Source organism: Oncorhynchus masou, chromosome 32 (genome assembly GCF_036934945.1).
Source record: "Oncorhynchus masou masou isolate Uvic2021 chromosome 32, UVic_Omas_1.1, whole genome shotgun sequence".
Lineage (NCBI taxonomy): Eukaryota > Metazoa > Chordata > Actinopteri > Salmoniformes > Salmonidae > Oncorhynchus > Oncorhynchus masou.
In genome coordinates, this window is record NC_088243.1 from 12,813,430 (window position 1) to 12,833,101 (window position 19,672).

Consider the following 19,672-nt stretch of genomic DNA (forward strand, 5'->3'; position numbering starts at 1 on the left):
TAACCACTCACTAACATGGCTAAACCTACCCTTACCCTACCACTTACCCTAACCACTCACTAGCATGGCTAAACCTAACTTACCCTAACCACTCACTAGCATGGCTAAACCTACCCTTACCCTAACCACTCACTAGCATGGCTAAACCTAACTTACCCTAACCACTCACTAGCATGGCTAAACTTACACTTACCCGAACCACTCACTAGCATGGCTAAACCTAACTTACCCTAACCACTCACTAACATGGCTAAACCTACCCTTACCCTACCACTTACCCTAACCACTCACTAGCATGGCTAAACCTAACTTACCCAACCACTCACTAACATGGCTAAACCTACCCTTACCCTACCACTTACCAGAACCACTCACTAGCATGGCTAAACCTAACTTACCCTACCACTTACCCAAACCACTCACTAGCATGGCTAAACCTACCCTTACCCTACCACGTACACGAACCACTCACTAGCATGGCTAAACCTAACTTACCCGAACCACTCACTAGCATTGCTAAACCTAACTTACCCGAACCACTCACTAGCATGGCTAAACCTAACTTACCCTACCACTTACCCGAACCACTCACTAGCATGGCTAAACCTAACTTACCCTACCACTTACACAAACCACTCACTAGCATGGCTAAACCTAACTTACCCTAACCACTCACTAGCATTGCTAAACCTAACTTACCCGAACCACTCACTAGCATGGCTAAACCTAACTTACCCTACCACTTACCCGAACCACTCACTAGCATGGCTAAACCTAACTTACCCTACCACTTACCCGAACAACTCACTAGCATGGCTAAACCTAACTTACCCTACCACTTACCCGAACCACTCACTAGCATGACTAAACCTAACTTACCCTACCACTTACCCGAACCACTCACTAGCATGGCTAAACCTAACTTACCCTAACCACTCACTAACGTGCCTAAACCTAACTTACCCTAACCACTCACTAACGTGCCTAAACCTAACTTACCCTAACCACTCACTAGAATGGGTAAACCTACCCTTATCCTACCACTTAACCTAACCACTCACTAGCATGGCTAAACCTAACTTACCCGAACCACTCACTAGCATGGCTAAACCTAACTTACCCGAACCACTCACTAGCATGGCTAAACCTAACTTACCCGAACCACTAACTAGCATGGCTAAACCTAACTTACCTTACCACTTACCCTAACCACTCACTAGCATGGCTAAACCTAACCTACCCTACCACTTACCCGAACCACTCACTAGCATGGCTAAACCTACCCTTATCCTACCACTTACCCGAACCACTCACTAGCATGGCTAAACCTAACTTACCCGAACCACTCACTAGCATGGCTAAACCTACCCTTATCCTACCACTTACCCGAACCACTCACTAGCATGGCTAAACCTACCCTTATCTTACCACTTACCCTAACCACTCACTAACATGGCTAAACCTACCCTTACCCTACCACTTACCCTAACCACTCACTAGCATGGCTAAACCTAACTTACCCTAACCACTCACTAGCATGGCTAAACCTACCCTTACCCTAACCACTCACTAGCATGGCTAAACCTACCCTTATCCTACCACTTACCCGAACCACTCACTAGCATGGCTAAACCTACCCTTATCTTACCACTTACCCTAACCACTCACTAACATGGCTAAACCTACCCTTACCCTACCACTTACCCTAACCACTCACTAACATGGCTAAACCTACCCTTACCCTACCACTTACCCTAACCACTCACTAGCATGGCTAAACTTACACTTACCCGAACCACTCACTAGCATGGCTAAACCTAACTTACCCTAACCACTCACTAACATGGCTAAACCTACCCTTACCCTACCACTTACCCTAACCACTCACTAGCATGGCTAAACCTAACTTACCCAACCACTCACTAACATGGCTAAACCTACCCTTACCCTACCACTTACCAGAACCACTCACTAGCATGGCTAAACCTAACTTACCCTACCACTTACCCAAACCACTCACTAGCATGGCTAAACCTACCCTTACCCTACCACGTACACGAACCACTCACTAGCATGGCTAAACCTAACTTACCCGAACCACTCACTAGCATTGCTAAACCTAACTTACCCGAACCACTCACTAGCATGGCTAAACCTAACTTACCCTACCACTTACCCGAACCACTCACTAGCATGGCTAAACCTAACTTACCCTACCACTTACACAAACCACTCACTAGCATGGCTAAACCTAACTTACCCTAACCACTCACTAGCATTGCTAAACCTAACTTACCCGAACCACTCACTAGCATGGCTAAACCTAACTTACCCTACCACTTACCCGAACCACTCACTAGCATGGCTAAACCTAACTTACCCTACCACTTACCCGAACCACTCACTAGCATGGCTAAACCTAACTTACCCTACCACTTACCCGAACAACTCACTAGCATGGCTAAACCTAACTTACCCTACCACTTACCCGAACCACTCACTAGCATGGCTAAACCTAACTTACCCTACCACTTACCCGAACCACTCACTAGCATGGCTAAACCTAACTTACCCTAACCACTCACTAACGTGCCTAAACCTAACTTACCCTAACCACTCACTAACGTGCCTAAACCTAACTTACCCTAACCACTCACTAGAATGGGTAAACCTACCCTTATCCTACCACTTAACCTAACCACTCACTAGCATGGCTAAACCTAACTTACCCTAACCACTCACTAACATGCCTAAAGCTAACTTACCCTAACCACTCACTAACATGCCTAAACCTAACTTACCCTAACCACTCACTAGAATGGGTAAACCTACCCTTATCCTACCACTTACCCTAACCACTCACTAACATGCCTAAACCTAACTTACCCTACCACTTACCCAAACCACTCACTAGCATGGCTAAACCTACCCTTACCCTACCACTTACACGAACCACTCACTAGCATGGCTAAACCTAACTTACCCTAACCACTCACTAGCATGGCTAAACCTAACTTACCCTTCCACTTACACGAACCACTCAATAGCATGGCTAAACCTAACTTACCCGAACCACTCACTAGCATGGCTAAACCTAACTTACCCGAACCACTCACTAGCATGGCTAAACCTAACTTACCCGAACCACTCACTAGCATGGCTAAACCTAACTTACCCTACCACTTACCCGAACCACTCACTAGCATGGCTAAACCTAACTTACCCTACCACTTACCCGAACCACTCACTAGCATGGCTAAACCTAACTTACCCTAACCACTCACTAACGTGCCTAAACCTAACTTACCCTAACCACTCACTAACTTGCCTAAACCTAACTTACCCTAACCACTCACTAAAATGGGTAAACCTACCCTTATCCTACCACTTAACCTAACCACTCACTAACATGCCTAAACCTAACTTACCCTACCACTTACCCAAACCACTCACTAGCATGGCTAAACCTACCCTTATCCTACCACTTACCCTAACTACTCACTAACATGCCTAAACCTAACTTACCCTAACCACTCACTAACATGTCGAAACCTAACTTACCCTAACCACTCACTAACATGCCTAAACCTAACTTACCCTAACCACTCACTAACATGCCTAAACCTAACTTACCCTAACCACTCACTAACATGCCTAAACCTTACTTACCCTAACCACTCACTAACATGCCTAAACCTAACTTACCCTAACCACTCACTAGCATGCCTAAACCTAACTTACCCTAACCACTCACTAACATGCCTAAACCTAGCCTGGTGCTAAAGAGACTCCAATGCAGTCTTAGAGCAACTCTGTATCGAACTTTGTGATAACACAACATCTCTCCATATAACACAGCATCTCTCCATATAACACGACATCTCTCCATATAACACGACATCTCTCCATATAACACAACATCTCTCCATATAACACAACATCTCTCCATATAACACAACATCTCTCCATATAACACAACATCTCTCCATATAACACAACATCTCTTCATATAACACAACATCTCTTCATATAACACAACATCTCTCCATATAACAGGAACAATCACCCACAAACACACAGTGAAACCCAGGCTACCTAAGTATGATTCTCAATCAGAGACAACTAATGACACCTGCCTCTGATTGAGAACCATACTAGGCCGAAACATAGAAATACCCAAATCATAGAAAAACAAACATAGACTGCCCACCCCAACTCATGCCCTGACCATACTAAATAATGACAAAACAAAGGAAATAAAGGTCAGAACGTGACAGTACCCCCCCCCCCTCAAAGGTGTGGACTCCGGCCGCAAAACCTTAACCTATAGGGGAGGGTCTGGCTGGGCGTCTGTCCGCGGTGGCGGCTCTGGCGCAGGATGCGGACCCCACTTCACCATCGTCTTAGTCCGCCTTCTTGTCCGCTTCCGTGGCCTCCTAACCATGGTGACCCTACTAAATGACCCCACTGGACTGAGGGGCTGCTCGGGACAGAGGGGCAGCTCGGGACAGAGGGGCAGCTCGGGACAGGGGCGGAAACTCTGGACAGAGGGGCGGAAGCTCTGGACAAAGGGGCGGATGCTCTGGACTGAGGGGCGAAAGCTCTGAGCTGAGGGGCAGGGGCTCTGGGCTGAGGGGCTCTGGCGCCTCTGGGCTGACTGGCGGCACTGGCGGCCCCTCGCTGACTGGCGGCACTGGCGGTCCCTGGCTGACTGGCGGCACTGGCGGCCCCTGGCTGACTGGCGGCACTGGCGGCCCCTGGCTGACTGGCGGCACTGGTGGCTCCTTGCAGACTGGCGGCACTGGCAGCTCCTTACAGACTGGCGGCACTGGCGGCTCCTTGCAGACTTGGCGGCACTGGCGGCTCTTTGCAGAATGGCTGCACTGGCGGCGCTGGGCAGACTGGCGGCACTGGCGGCGCTGGGCAGACTGGCGACACTGGCGGCGCTGGGCAGACTGGCGGCACTGGCGGCGCTGGGCAGATGGGTGGCTCAGGCGGCGCTGGGCAGACGGGTAGCTCAGATGGCGCTGGGCAGACTGGCGGCACTGGCGGCGCTGGGCAGACTGGCGGCACTGGGCAGACGGGTATCTCAGATGGCACTGGGCAGACGGGAAGCTCCGGCAACGCTGGAGAGGAAGGCTCTGGCGCCTCTGGAATGAGGGGCTCTGGCGCCTCTGGAATGAGGGGCTCTGGCGCCTCTGGAATGAGGGGCTCTGGCGCCTCTGGAATGAGGGAATGGAGCTCTGGAAGCGCCGAACTGTCGGGAGACTCCGGCTGCGCCAGAGAGGAGGAAGGCTCTAGCAGCGCCGGAGAGGTGGGAGATTCCGGCTGGACAGGCGAGGCGCACTGTAGGCCTGATGCGTGGTGCTGGCACTGGTGGTACTGGGCCGAGGACACGCCCAGGAAGCCTGGTGTGGGGAGCTGCCACCGGAGGGCTGGTGCGTGGAGGTGGTACCGGATAGACCGGACCATGCAGGCGCACTGGAGCTCTTGAGCACCGAGCCTGCCCAACCTTACCCGGTTGAATGGTCCCGGTCGCCCTGCCAGTGCGGCGATGTGGAATAGCCCGCACTGGGCTATGCAGAGGCGAACCGGGGACACCGTGTGCAAGGCTGGTGCCATGTAAGCCGGCCCAAGGAGACGCACTGGAGACCAGATGCGTAGAGCCGGCTTCATGGCCCTTGGCTCGATGCCCACTCTAGCCCGGCCGATACGCGGAGCTGGAATGTACCGCACCAGGCTATGCACCCGCACTGGGGACACCGTGCGCTCCACCGCATAACACGGTGCCTGCCTGGTCTCTCTCGCCCTCTGGTAAGCACAGGAAGTTGGCTCAGGTCTCCTACCTGGCTTCGCCACACCTCCTGTGTGCCCCCCTCCAAGAAATTTTTGGGGCTGCCTCTCGGGCTTCCTTGCCAGCCGTGTTCCCTCATATCACCGGCTCCTCTCTCCGGCTGCCTCTGCTCTCCTAGCTACCTCCACCTGTTCCCATGGAAGGCGATCTTTTCCCACCAGGATCTCCTCCCATGTGTAGCAACCCTTGCCATCCAATACATCGTCCCATGTCCATTCCTCTTTGAGCCGCTGTTGCTGTTGCCCTTTACCACGCCGCTTGGTCATGTTGTGGTGGGTGATTCTGTAACGGTTTTCTTGCGTTGAAGGAGAGGCGGACCAAAACGCAGCGTGGTTTCTATTCATGGTTCTTTAATAAAGAATCTACACATGAACAGACTAACAAAACAAGAAATGTGAAAACCTAAAACAGCCCTATCTGGTGCAAACACAGAGACAGGAACAATCACCCACAAACACACAGTGAAACCCAGGCTACCTAAGTATGACACAACATGGGACAAACATGGAGTTAGAGGTTGACTACAATTATTCCAGGGGAAGATTGTGCAGACAGACAGGCACCTGGATGGAGAGGAGTCAAAGATACAGCATATGGATGGATTGAACCACCAAAAGAAACAAACAAATTGTCAGGCATCAACAGATGATGTGATCTCTCTTACAACTCCATGCCTTGAGTCAATTGAGGTTCGATAAAAAAAATACTCTTCCCCTTTGTTCCCTTAGGAACCCTAACCCTAATCCTCACCCTAATCCTAACCCTAACCCTAATCCTAACCCTAATCCTAATCCTAACCCTAACCCTAATCCTAATCCTAACCCTAACCCTATTCCTAACCCTAATCCTAACCCTAATCCTAATCCTAATCCTAACCCTAATCCTAATCCGAACCTTAACCCTAACCCTAATCCTAATCCTAACCCTAATCCTAATCCTAAACCTAATCTCTCTCCTCTGCCTCTTCTCCCCTTTATTCCCTTAGGAAGAACAGACAATCAAACTCACTCCACAAAGACAGCAAACCTTCTAATCAAATACAGGTCTGTAAAATTGCACACTCTATCAAATGGCAGTTTACAAGCTCTCATAAATGACTGGCAAACCCTTTCCAAAAACTAAACTGTCAAGATAAATGACGTGCTCATCAGCTATAACAGCATCTGAGTATCAATAGAGTGTGTGTGTGTGTGTGGGGGGGGGGGGCATTGAGTTAAATTCAATTCAATTTATTTTCCTTTGAGATAACTTCTTGTGTGGAGTGGTTCAGCGTGATTGGCTAAGTGTGAGTATAAAGTAGACTGGATCTATTATATGGCCTTGTATATTGTCCAGTGCAGCGCCGGACACATGGGCTGTGTAACTCTAGTATCTCTAGTCCATGAGTGACCACACAGGAGAGATTGTGGGCTCTGGGAATGACCCGGAATGGAGACAGATGGACTTAGAGCAGGATTTAGGGGAGACAGAGAATGCCTTCTACTGTTCCAGCATCAACCCTCCAGCCTAGCTCACAAAGCTCATTGATTTTCCGGAGCTGAGCGAGGAGAAATTAAGAACAGGGTGAAGAGGGTGAAGATCTGGTTTCAGCGTGCCACAGTCTGCCCATGACACCTGGACCAGGGTCAGGTCTACAGGTCAGGTCTGTCCCGTCAAGGGACAACTTCTCACCAGGGACAGGTGAAGCAACCGAGAGATCTATCTATGTCCCATGTGACCATATGACAATCTACACTTCTTTGTGAATGTGAATGACTAAGTTTCACTGCATTGTATGTTTCGTATCTGTCTCTGGTTGTGCCATCATGGCGTGTAGCTTGATAGATTTGACCTGTGATTGTGCATTGATAGTTTTGACCTTCGGCCAGGCTGGCGTCTGTGTGGAGGTTGTGAAGGACCAGTGTGTGCTCCCTCTCCCTTCCTCCCAGGAGCCTGCTGGGCAGACAGGGAGCATCATGGGTCAGGAAGTCAGGGGGGGAAACTGGCCTTTCAACTTCCTGTTAGAATGTTGGAACAGGCCTCAGGAGACCACGGAGTCAGCAATAATATTTAAATATCTTCAACATCTCTTTTCTTTCTGCACTAAACATTCATCTCTCCTTGCCCTCCTAAGTTCTCCTTTATTTTCTTCTATTCTATTCACTGGCCATCATCCCCCTCTTCTCTAGCAATGACTCTTCACCAGTTTTCCATCTTCTCTATCTTTGAGATTTCACAACCCTGTCTCTGCTATAACATTGCTTTGAATAGACAGAGAATTCACAACCCTGTCTCTGCTATAACATTGCTTTGAATAGACAGAGATTTCACAACCCTGTCTCTGCTATAACATTGCTTTGAATAGATAGAGATTTCACAACATCGTCTCTGCTATAATGTTGCTTTGAATAGACAGAGATTTCACAACCCTGTCTCTGCTATAATGTTGCTTTGAATAGACAGAGATTTCACAACCCTGTCGCTGCTATAATGTTGCTTTGAATACACAGTGAGAATCATGTTCATAGTGTGTGTTTCCCAGCAGTCATGGATGAGCTGTGTTGTGTTAGGGTTGTCAGGATGATGACTGGATTAACATACACAATGCTGCTCTACCCTTCCTCTGCCTCTGAAACACATAAAATAGTGAGTGTCTGTGTGTGTGGGGGGGTACATGTGTGTGTAGTAGATGGTCATTTAGCAAGGGGTGTTGAATGGGAACAACAACAGTAAGAGCAGCTGGTGGTGCACCGTTTACAATGCTGTGGTTGATCTTTAATTAACAATTAATTTCTTCTTCTCTTTTTAAGTTTGCAGACGACACAACAGTAGTAGGCCTGATTACCAACAAAGATGAGGAGGAGGTGAGGGGCCTGGCAGAGTGGTGCCAGGAAAATAATCTCTCTCTCAACGTCAACAAAAACGAAGGAGCTGATTGTGGACTTCAGGAAACAGCAAAGGGAGCACCCCCCCATCCACATCGACAGGACCACAGTGGAGAAGGACATGTTCAGGTTTCTCTGCTTACACATCACTGACAATCTGAAATGGTCCACCCTCAGAGACAGTGCCGTGAAGAAGGCGCAACAGCGCCTCTTCAACCTCAAGAGGCTGAAAAGATTTGGCTTGGCCCTTAAGACCCTCATAAACTTTTACAGATGCACAATTGAGATCATCTTGTCAGGCTGTATCACCACCCGCAACCGCATGGCTCTCCAGAGGGTGGTACAGTCTGCCCAGTTCATCCCGCTATCATCCAGAAGGCAAGGTCAGTACAGGTGCATTAATGCTGGGACCGAGAGATTGAAAAACAGCTTCTATCTCAAGGCCATCAGACTGTTAAATAGCCATCACTAACCAGCTACCACCCGGCTATGCAACCCTGCACCTTAAAGGCTGCTGCCCTATATACATAGACTTGGAATCACTGGCCACTTTAATAATGGAACACTAGTCACTTTAATAATGTTTACAAACTCCTTTATTAATCTCATATGTATATACTGTATTCTGGTCTACTGTTTTTAGTCAATGCCACGACATTGCTCGTCCTAATTTTTTATATATTTCTTAATTCCATTATTTTCCAGTCTCCAATTCTAGTCTCCTGCAGCGTAATGAAGTGAAGAACACAACCCAGGGGGAAGAAGGAGGCAGAGGTGCTGAGGAGAGGATGTGGTAAACACACAGGGAAATACAAAAAACACACACCACATATTTAAGACATTGGGTACCAGAGAGAGAGAGAGAGAGAGAGAGAGAGAGAGAGAGAGAGAGAGAGAGAGAGAGAGAGAGAGAGAGAGAGAGAGAGAGAGAGAGAGAGAGAGAGAGAGAGAGAGAGAGAGAGAGAGAAAGAGAGAGAGATAGAACACGCCCTCTACAGGATGCAACCGGGAACTGCAATCAAACATTGACATGCTTCTCCATTGACATTATTCTTTTTCTTCATACCAGTTAAACATTATCAGAGACCTGAGGCCTCCACCCTCCCTATCCTCCCTAGCAACGAGATGATTCCAAAAACAAGAGGGTGATAACAATACATAACACAACAGTCAGCTATGGGCTGGACAGGCTGGGGAGTTCAACTCCCTCTTGTTCTCTAATAGGACTGACGCAGGGTCCTTCAGCCTTCACAGCAAAGGAAGACAACCTTGGCCTTGCTGGGGAAAGGGAGGAGGAAATGGGAGGATGGAGGGTGTGATGAAGGGATCAAGGAGGATGAAGTCAGAATGACACTGCAAACAGAAACCTGCCGCCACATGACAACTCCAACAGAGGAGGAAAATACCAGCTCTATTTCTAGCTTGTGGCAATGTCAAATCAAATCAAATCGAATTTGTCACATCCTTCATAGACTAACAGTGAAATGCTCAATTACTGGCCCTTTTCCAAAAATGCAGAGGTAAAGATCAAATCAAATCAAATGTTAGTAGCCGCATGCACTGAATACAACAGGTGTAGTAGACCTACACAACAGGTGTAGTAAACCTACACAACAGGTGTAGTAAACCTACACAACAGGTGTAGTAGACCTACACAACAGGTGTAGTTAACCTACACAACAGGTGTAGTAGACCTACACAACAGGTGTAGTAAACCTACACAACAGGTGTAGTAGACCTACACAACAGGTGCAGTAAACCTACACAACAGGTGCAGTAAACCTACACAACAGGTGCAGTAAACCTACACAACAGGTGCAGTAGACCTACACAACAGGTGTAGTAAACCTACACAACAGGTGTAGTAAACCTACACAACAGGTGTAGTAGACCTACACAACAGGTGTAGTAGACCTACACAACAGGTGTAGTAGACCTACACAACAGGTGTAGTAAACCTACACAACAGGTGCAGTAGACCTACAGAACAGGTGCAGTAGACCTACACAACAGGTGTAGTAGACCTACACAACAGGTGTAGTAGACCTACACAACAGGTGTAGTAGATCTACACAACAGGTGTGGTAGACCTACACAACAGGTGTAGTAGACCTACACAACAGGTGTAGTAAACCTACACAACAGGTGTAGTAGACCTACACAACAGGTGTAGTAAACCTACACAACAGGTGTAGTAGACCTACACAACAGGTGTAGTAAACCTACACAACAGGTGTAGTAGACCTACACAACAGGTGCAGTAGACCTACACAACAGGTGCAGTAGACCTACACAACAGGTGCAGTAGACCTACACAACAGGTGTAGTAGACCTACACAACAGGTGCTGTAGACCTACACAACAGGTGCTGTAGACCTACACAACAGGTGCAGTAGACCTACACAACAGGTGCAGTAGACCTACACAACAGGTGTAGTAGACCTACGCAACAGGTGTAGTAGACCTACGCAACAGGTGTAGTAGACCTACGCAACAGGTGTAGTAGACCTACGCAACAGGTGCAGTAGACCTACACAACAGGTGCAGTAGACCTACACAACAGGTGCAATAGACCTACACAACAGGTGCTGTAGACCTACACAACAGGTGCAGTAGACCTACACAACAGGCAGTAGACCTACACAACAGGTGCAGTAGACCTACACAACAGGTGCAGTAGACCTACACAACAGGTGTAGTAGACCTACACAACAGGTGTAGTAGACCTACGCAACAGGTGTAGTAGACCTACGCAACAGGTGTAGTAGACCTACGCAACAGGTGCAGTAGACCTACGCAACAGGTGCAATAGACCTACACAACAGGTGCAGTAGACCTACACAACAGGTGCTGTAGACCTACACAACAGGTGCAGTAGACCTACACAACAGGTGTAGTAGACCTACACAACAGGTGTAGTAGACCTACACAACAGGTGTAGTAGACCTACACAACAGGTGCAGTAGACCTACACAACAGGTGCAGTAGACCTACACAACAGGTGTAGTAGACCTACACAACAGATGCAGTAGACCTACACAACAGGTGTAGTAGACCTACACAACAGGTGTAGTAGACCTACACAACAGGTGCAGTAGACCTACACCACAGGTGTAGTAGACCTACACAACAGGTGCAGTAGACCTACACAACAGGTGTAGTAGACCTACACAACAGGTGCAGTAGACCTACACAACAGGTGCAGTAGACCTACACAACAGGTGCAGTAGACCTACACAACAGGTGCAGTAGACCTACACAACAGGTATAGTAGACCAACTGTCACGTTCTGACCTTAGTTCCTTTTTAATGTCTTTATTTTAGTTGGTCAGGGCGGAATGTCTTTATTTTAGTTGGTCAGGGCTTGAGTTGGGGTGGGCATTCTATGTTATGTTCTGTTGTTATATTTCTATGTGTTTGGCCTAGTATGGTTCTCAATCAGAGGCAGGTGTCAGTCGTTGTCTCTGATTGGGAGCCATATTTAGGTAGCCTGTTTTCTATTGTGTTTTGTGGGTGGTTGTATCCTGTGTTAGTGTTTTCAACATACGGGACTGTTTTCGGTTGTTTGTTTGTACGTTTGTTATTTTCTTCAGTGTTCTGTTGATTTATTAAAGATATCATTATGGACACTTACCATTGGTCTGATCCTTGCTACTCCTCTGAAGAAGAGGAATTCCGTTACACCCACAATGCACTTTTAAGAAAATAACAAAAAAAAGTAAGAGATAAAAGAAACCAATAATACAAGAGAAGAAATAACATAACAATAGAAAGGCTGTATACAGGTGGTACCGATACAGAGTCAAAGGTCGTGGGCACCGGTTAGTCGACAAAACAAATTACATTAAAATCAATTGAAATAGAGATATGAGGAATGAATACACAGTGAATAATAACATGGCTCTATATAGGGAGTAGAAAATCACATCGCTTTATATAGGGAGTATAATATAACATGGCTCTATATTGGGAGTAGAATATCAGATCGCTTTATATAGGGAGTAGAATATAACATGGCTCTATATAGGGAGTAGAATATAACATGGATATATATAGGGAGTAGAATATAACATGGATATATATAGGGAGTAGAATATAACATGGATATATATAGGGAGTAGAATATAACATGGCTATATATAGGGAGTAGAATATAACATGGCTATATATAGGGAGTAGAATATAACATGGCTATATATAGGGAGTAGAATATAACATGGATATATATAGGGAGTAGAATATAACATGGCTATATATAGGGAGTAGAATATAACATGGATATATATAGGGAGTAGAATATAACATGGATATATATAGGGAGTAGAATATAACATGGCTCTATATAGGGAGTAGAATATAACATGGCTATATATAGGGAGTAGAATATAACATGTATATATATAGGGAGTAGAATATAACATGGCTCTATATAGGGAGTAGAATATAACATGTATATATATAGGGAGTAGAATATAACATGGCTCTATATAGGGAATAGAATATAACATGGATATATATAGGGAGTAGAATATAACATGGATATATATAGGGAGTAGAATACAACATGGATATATATAGGGAATAGAATATAACATGGCTATACAGTGAGGGAAAAAAGTATTTGATCCCCTGTTGATTTTGTACGTTTGCCCACTGACAAAGAAATTATCAGTCTATAATTTTAATGGTAGGTGAATTTGAACAGTTAGAGACAGAATAACAACCAAAAAATCCAGATAAACGCATGTCAAAAATGTTATAAATTGATTTGCATTTTAATGAGGGAAATAAGTATTTGACCCCCTCTCAATCAGAAAGATTTTTGGCTCCCAGGTGTCTTTTATACAGGTAACGAGCTGAGATTAGGAACACACTCTTAATAACTCTTGATACTACCCATCCCGAATCCGGGATTGTGAATACAGCCTCAGGCTCATTAGCATAACGCAATGTTAACGATTTCTGAAAATCGCAAATGAAATGAAAATAATATGCATGCTCTCAAGCTTAGCCTTTTCTTAACAACACTGTCACCTCAGATTTTCAAAATATGCTTTTGAACCATAGCAAATCAAGCATTTGTGTAAGAGTTTTGCAAGCTAGCTTAGCATTTTGCGTAGCATTTAGCACGCAACATTTTCACAAAAACCAGATAACCAAATGAATAAAATCATTTACCTTTGAAGAGCTTCAGATGTTTTCAATGAGGAGACTCTCAGTTACATAGCAAATGTTCAGTTTTTCCTGAAAGAATCTTTATGTAGGAGAAATCGCTCCGTTTTGTACATCACATTTGGCTACCGAAACGAACCGAAAATTCAGTCACCAAAACGTCAAACTTTTTCCGAATTAACTCCATAATATCGACCGAAACATGGCAAACGTTGTTTAGAATCAATCCTCAAGGTGTTTTTTCACATATCTCTTCATTGATATGCCGTTCATGGAAGCCTGCTTTCCCCTCAGAATCCCATGGAAAAATACCAGCAGCTGAAAATGACGCACCAATTTCGACAGAGGACACCGGGCGGACACCTGGAAAATGTAGTCTCTTATGGTCAATCTTCCAATGATATGCCTACAAATACATCACAATGCTGCAGACACCTTGGGGAAACGATAGATAGGGCAGGCTCATTCCTCTTGCATTCACAGCCATTTAAGGAGACAATGGAAAACAGCCTCAAAAATCCTGCTCATTTCCTGGTTGCCGTTTCATCTTGGTTTTGCCTGTAGCTCCTGTTCTAGAGTACCCACAGACAATATCTTTGCAGTTCTGGAAAATTCAGTGTTTTCTTTCCAGAGCTATCAATTATATGCATAGTCGAGCATCTTTTTGTGACAAAATATCTTGTTTAAAACGGGAACGTTTTTCATCCAAAAATGAAATTGCGCCCCCAAAGTTTCAAGAGGGAGTGCTCCGAATCTCACTTTGTTACCTGAATAAAAGACACCTGTCCACAGAAGCAATCAATCAGATTCCAAACTCTCCACCATGGCCAAGACCAAAGAGCTCTCCAAGGATGTCAGGGACAAGATTGTAGACCTACACAAGGCTGGAATGGGCTACAAGACCATCGCCAAGCAGCTTGGTGAGAAGGTGACAAAAGTTGGTGTGATTATTCGCAAATGGAAGAAACACAAAATAACTGTCAATCTCCCTCGGCCTGGGGCTCCATCCAAGATCTCACCTCGTGGAGTTGCAATGATCATGAGAACGGTGAGGAATCAGCCCAGAACTACACGGGAGGATCTTGTCAATGATCTCAAGGCAGCTGGGACCATAGTCACCAAGAAAACAATTGGTAACACACAAGGCCATGAAGGACTGAAATCCTGCAACGCCCGCACGGTCCCCCTGCTCAAGAAAGCACATATACATGTCCGTCTGAAGTTTGCCAATGAACATCTGAATGATTCAGAGGACAACTGGGTGAAAGTGTTTTGGTCAGATGAGACCAAAATGTAGCTATTTGGCATCAACTCAACTCGCCGTGTTTGGAGGAGGAGGAATACTGCCTATGACCCAAAGAACACCATCCCCACTGTCAAACATGGAGGTGGAAACATTATGCTTTGGGGGTGTTTTTCTGCTAAGGGGACAGGACAACTTCACCGCATCAAAGGGACGATGGACGGGGCCATGTACCATCAAATCTTGGGTGAGAACCTCCTATCCTCAGCCAGGGCATTGAAAATGGGTCGTGGATGGGTATTCCAGCATGACAATGACCCCAAACACATGGCCAAGGCAAGAAAGGAGTGGCTCAAGAAGAAGCACATTAAGGTACTGGAGTGGCCTCGCCAGTCTCCAGACCTTAATCCCATAGAAAATCTGTGGAGGGAGCTGAAGGTTCGAGTTGCCAAACGTCAGCCTCGAAACCTTAATGACTTGGAGAAGATCTGCAAAGAGGAGTGGGACAAAATCCCTCCTGATATGTGTGCAAACCTGGTGGCCAACTACAAGAAACATCTGACCTCTGTGATTGCCAACAAGGGTTTTACCATTAAGTACTAAGTCATGTTTTGCAGAGGGGTCAAATACGTATTTCCCTCATTAAAATGCAAATCAATTTAAACATTTTTGACATGCGTTTTTCTGGATTTTTTGGTTATTATTCTGTTTCTCACTGTTCAAATAAACCTACCATTAAAATTATAGACTGATCATTTCTTTGTCAGTGGGCAAACGTACAAAATCAGCAAGGGATCAAGTAATTTTTTCCCTCACTGTATATAGGGAGTAGACTATAACATGTATATATATATATAGGGAGTAGAATATAACATGGATATATATAGGGAGTACAGTAACTAGTTGATGTGCAAATGAGCGGGGTAATTGAAGTAGCTAGGTGTACAAAACATTAGGAACATCTTCCTAATAATTACATGTATCCCCTTTTGCCTTCAGAACAGCCTCAGTCTGTCAGGACATGGACTCTACAAGGTGTTGAAAGCGTTCCACAGGGATGCTCGCCCATGTTGACTCCAATGCTTCCCACAGATGTGTCAAGTCGGCTGGATGTCCTTTGGGTGGTGGACCATTATGGATACACACTGGAAGCTGTTGTGCGTGAAAAACCCAGCAGCGTTGCAGTTCTTGACACACATTTAAACGGGTACCTCGCACCTACTACCATACCCACGTTCAAAGGTGTCAGGGTTTACCAGAATTGGACCCAGAAGCAGACCAGAACAAGGTGAGTATAAAGATGGTGAGTATTTATTAATCAATGAGAACGTGGAGGTAGATAGTTCCGGGTGGAGGAGCGGGCAGCGGAGGTGGGTTGATGGGAGTGGATAGGCAGATCCAATGGATAACAACACACTGGCGACGAGCAGACAGGGATGGGGTATGGGTTCCGGGTGAATGGCTGTAGACAAAACAAACGGCGGTAAATTAAAGGCAAGCAAGACGTACAAAACAATAAAACAAAACAAACTCTATAAACTGGAGGCTGGTTCGTGGGCACAACATACTGTTCATGGCTAACGATCCGGCAGGGAATGGATGTCAGGTCAGAGCTTTTGAAGGGGAGAGGTGATGATCAGGACAGGTGTGCAGATTACCGATGGGATACAGGTACGGGTGAACATCGATCTCCCAACAAGTTAATTCGCCCGGCAACCAGACAGGGTGCGTTCCAGGACACCGGAACACACTCCAGGACAGAAACACAGGCAAACACAGACTCAGGAAGCGGGATTCGTGACAAAAGGAAATGGAATATTTTGTCTTGTCCATTCACCCTCTGAATGGCACACATACACAATTATCTAACTTGTCTCCTCCCCTTCATCAACACTGATTGAATTGGATTTAACAGGTGACATCAATAAGGGATCATAGCCTTTACCTGGACACACCTGGTCAGTCTATGTCATGGAAATAGCAGGTGTTCCTAATGTTTTGTACACTCAATGCTGGTAGCGTATGTGGTGAGTGTTAATGTGTGTGTGTGTGTGTGTGTGTGTGTGTGTGTGTGTGTGTGTGTGTGTGTGTGTGTGTGTGTGTGTGTGTGTGTGTGTGTGTGTGTGTGTGTGTGTGTGTGTGTGTGTGTGTGTGTGTAGAACAGTGACTGAGAGAGAGGATCTGTTTTACTTGCCTGTGGGTCTGGTGTGAGCCTTCAAACCAGTACCGACTGGTTGGCTGTATGGGTTGTGTATGGGCCGGGGCTTATCTGATATCCTCTGACTGAGCAGACTGGTACTTTGTGGTGGTGGGAGGAAACAGGTGTCTTATCCAATGACCAGGAAGAAAGTCACATACAGTATACAATCTAGTGTAGCCCTTACACACAGACTCGCAGGCTTCTTCCTCAGGAGACAATGGATCAGATCCACAGATCTATCAGGGACAGTGGAAGGGAGGCTCTTCGAACTGCAGACAGATGTGATTTACCTCAGCTCTTTCTGTCATTCCATCCTGCCTGTTTGTCTGTAGGCTAAAACCACTCCAGGGGGTAATGAGATGAGAGAACGCCTTACAGTCCTTGTAAAACACACACGCACGCGCACACACACACACACACACACACACACACACACACACACACACACACACACACACACACACACACACACACACACACACACACACACACACACACACACACACACACACACACACACACACACACACACACACACACTCCTCTTCTGCACTACATTTCCAAAATAACTGCAGGTCCTTCTTAGCCTGAGCCCCCACTCCCAGTCCCTGAGAACTCTTAGTCTGTTAATGTTTTGTCTCCAGATCTCTCAAGTCAAATTGAATAATTCAATTGAAAACAAGCGTCAACAGATCTTAGCCCCCACCGCCCCCCTCTGTTGCATGGCTGCTGGGTAAAGGGAAGAGAAAGGGAGAGAAGGGAAAGCAGGAAAGGAAAGTGGGGTGAAAGTGTTTGCCCTCTTCACTCCTATCCTCCCTCCTCCCCCTTTCCCCTCAGGGCAGTGCTGTATAGTATAAATGTCCTCTATAAATCAATTCAATTCAATTTAAGGGTTTTATTGGCTTGGGAAACATATGTTAACATTGCCAAAGCAACTCCTCCCCATCCCCTCCTCCCTTCCTCCTCCTCCCCATCCCATCCTCCTCTCATCCTCCTCCCCCCATCCCATCCTCCTCTCATCCTCCTCCCCTCCTCCTCCCCATCCCCTCTTCTCTTCCTCCTCCTCCCCATCCCATTCTCCTCTCATCTTCCTCCCCATCCCCTCCTCCCCATCCCCTCCTCCCCATCTCCTCCTACCCTCTTCCCCATCCCCTTCCTCCCCATCCCCTCCTCCTCCCCACCCCTCCTCCCCATCCCCTCCTCCTCCCTTCCTCCTCCCTTCCGCCACACCCCTTCCTCCCCTTCTCCTCCTCTGTATATAAGGTTACACATTTCCTATTTATTATTACATACACCAATCTTCATTGTATCTGCCTGTTATGTGTCTGGACTAGGTGAGATCCCTGTGGTATCAGGTTATAGGCCCATAACCTACCTATCTGTAAATAACATGATGTAACAAGGAGAGAAGATTACAATATTACTAGATATTATTAGCCTGATTACAAATCTGTTTGTGCTGTCTTGACAATTCCTATGGTCACTGCTTGCCGAGGTGACAATATTGTAGCCTACTCCCACTGATGAAGCCCTACAACATACACTACATCTCATCCCAAAATCATGGGCATTAATATGGACTTGGTCCCAGCCTCCACTCTTCTGGGAAGGCTTTCCACTAGATGTTGGAACATTGCTGCAGGGACTTGCTTTCATTCAGCCACAAGAGCATTAGTTAGGCCTGGCTCCCAGTCGGCGTTCCAATTCATCCCAAAGGTGTTCAATGTGGTTGAGGTCAGGGCTCAGTGCAGGCCAGTAAAGTTCTTCCACACCGATCTGGACAAACCATTTCTGTATGGACCTCGCTTTGTACATGCACTGTCATGCTGAAACAGGAAAGGGCCTTCCCCAAATTGTTGCCACAAAGTTGTAAGCACAGAATCGTCTAGAATGTCATTGTATGCTGTAGAGTTAAGATTTTCCTTCACTGGAACTAAGGGGCCTAGCCAGAACCACGAAAAACAGCCCAAGACCATTATTCCTCCTCGACCAATCTTTACAGTTGGCACTATGCAATGGGGCATTTAGCGTTCTCCTGGCATCCGCCAAACCCAGATTCATCCGTTGGACTGCCAGATGGTGAAGCGTGATTCATCACTCCAGAGAGCGCATTTCCACTTCTCCAGTCCAATGGTGGCAAGCTTTACACTACTCCAGCCAACGCTTGGCATTGCGCATGGTGATCTTAGGCTTGTGTGTGGCTGCTCAGCCATGGAAACCCATTTAATGAAGCTCCTGATGAACAGCTCCTGTGCTGACATTGCTTCCAGAGGCAGTTTGGAACTCGGTAGTAAGGACAGGCGATTTATACACCTGTCAAATCAAATCAAATATTATTT

The 19,672-nt window shown here is 46.3% G+C and overlaps 1 long non-coding RNA gene across 1 annotated transcript; it reads left to right on the top strand.

Moving 5' to 3' along the window:
• Positions 1-8,388: 8,388 nt before the first annotated feature.
• On the top strand, positions 8,389-9,996 carry LOC135526923 (uncharacterized). Its single transcript, XR_010453365.1, has 3 exons — positions 8,389-8,479; positions 8,644-9,101; positions 9,424-9,996. It is a non-coding gene; the product is annotated as an uncharacterized LOC135526923 (long non-coding RNA).
• Positions 9,997-19,672: the final 9,676 nt, after the last annotated feature.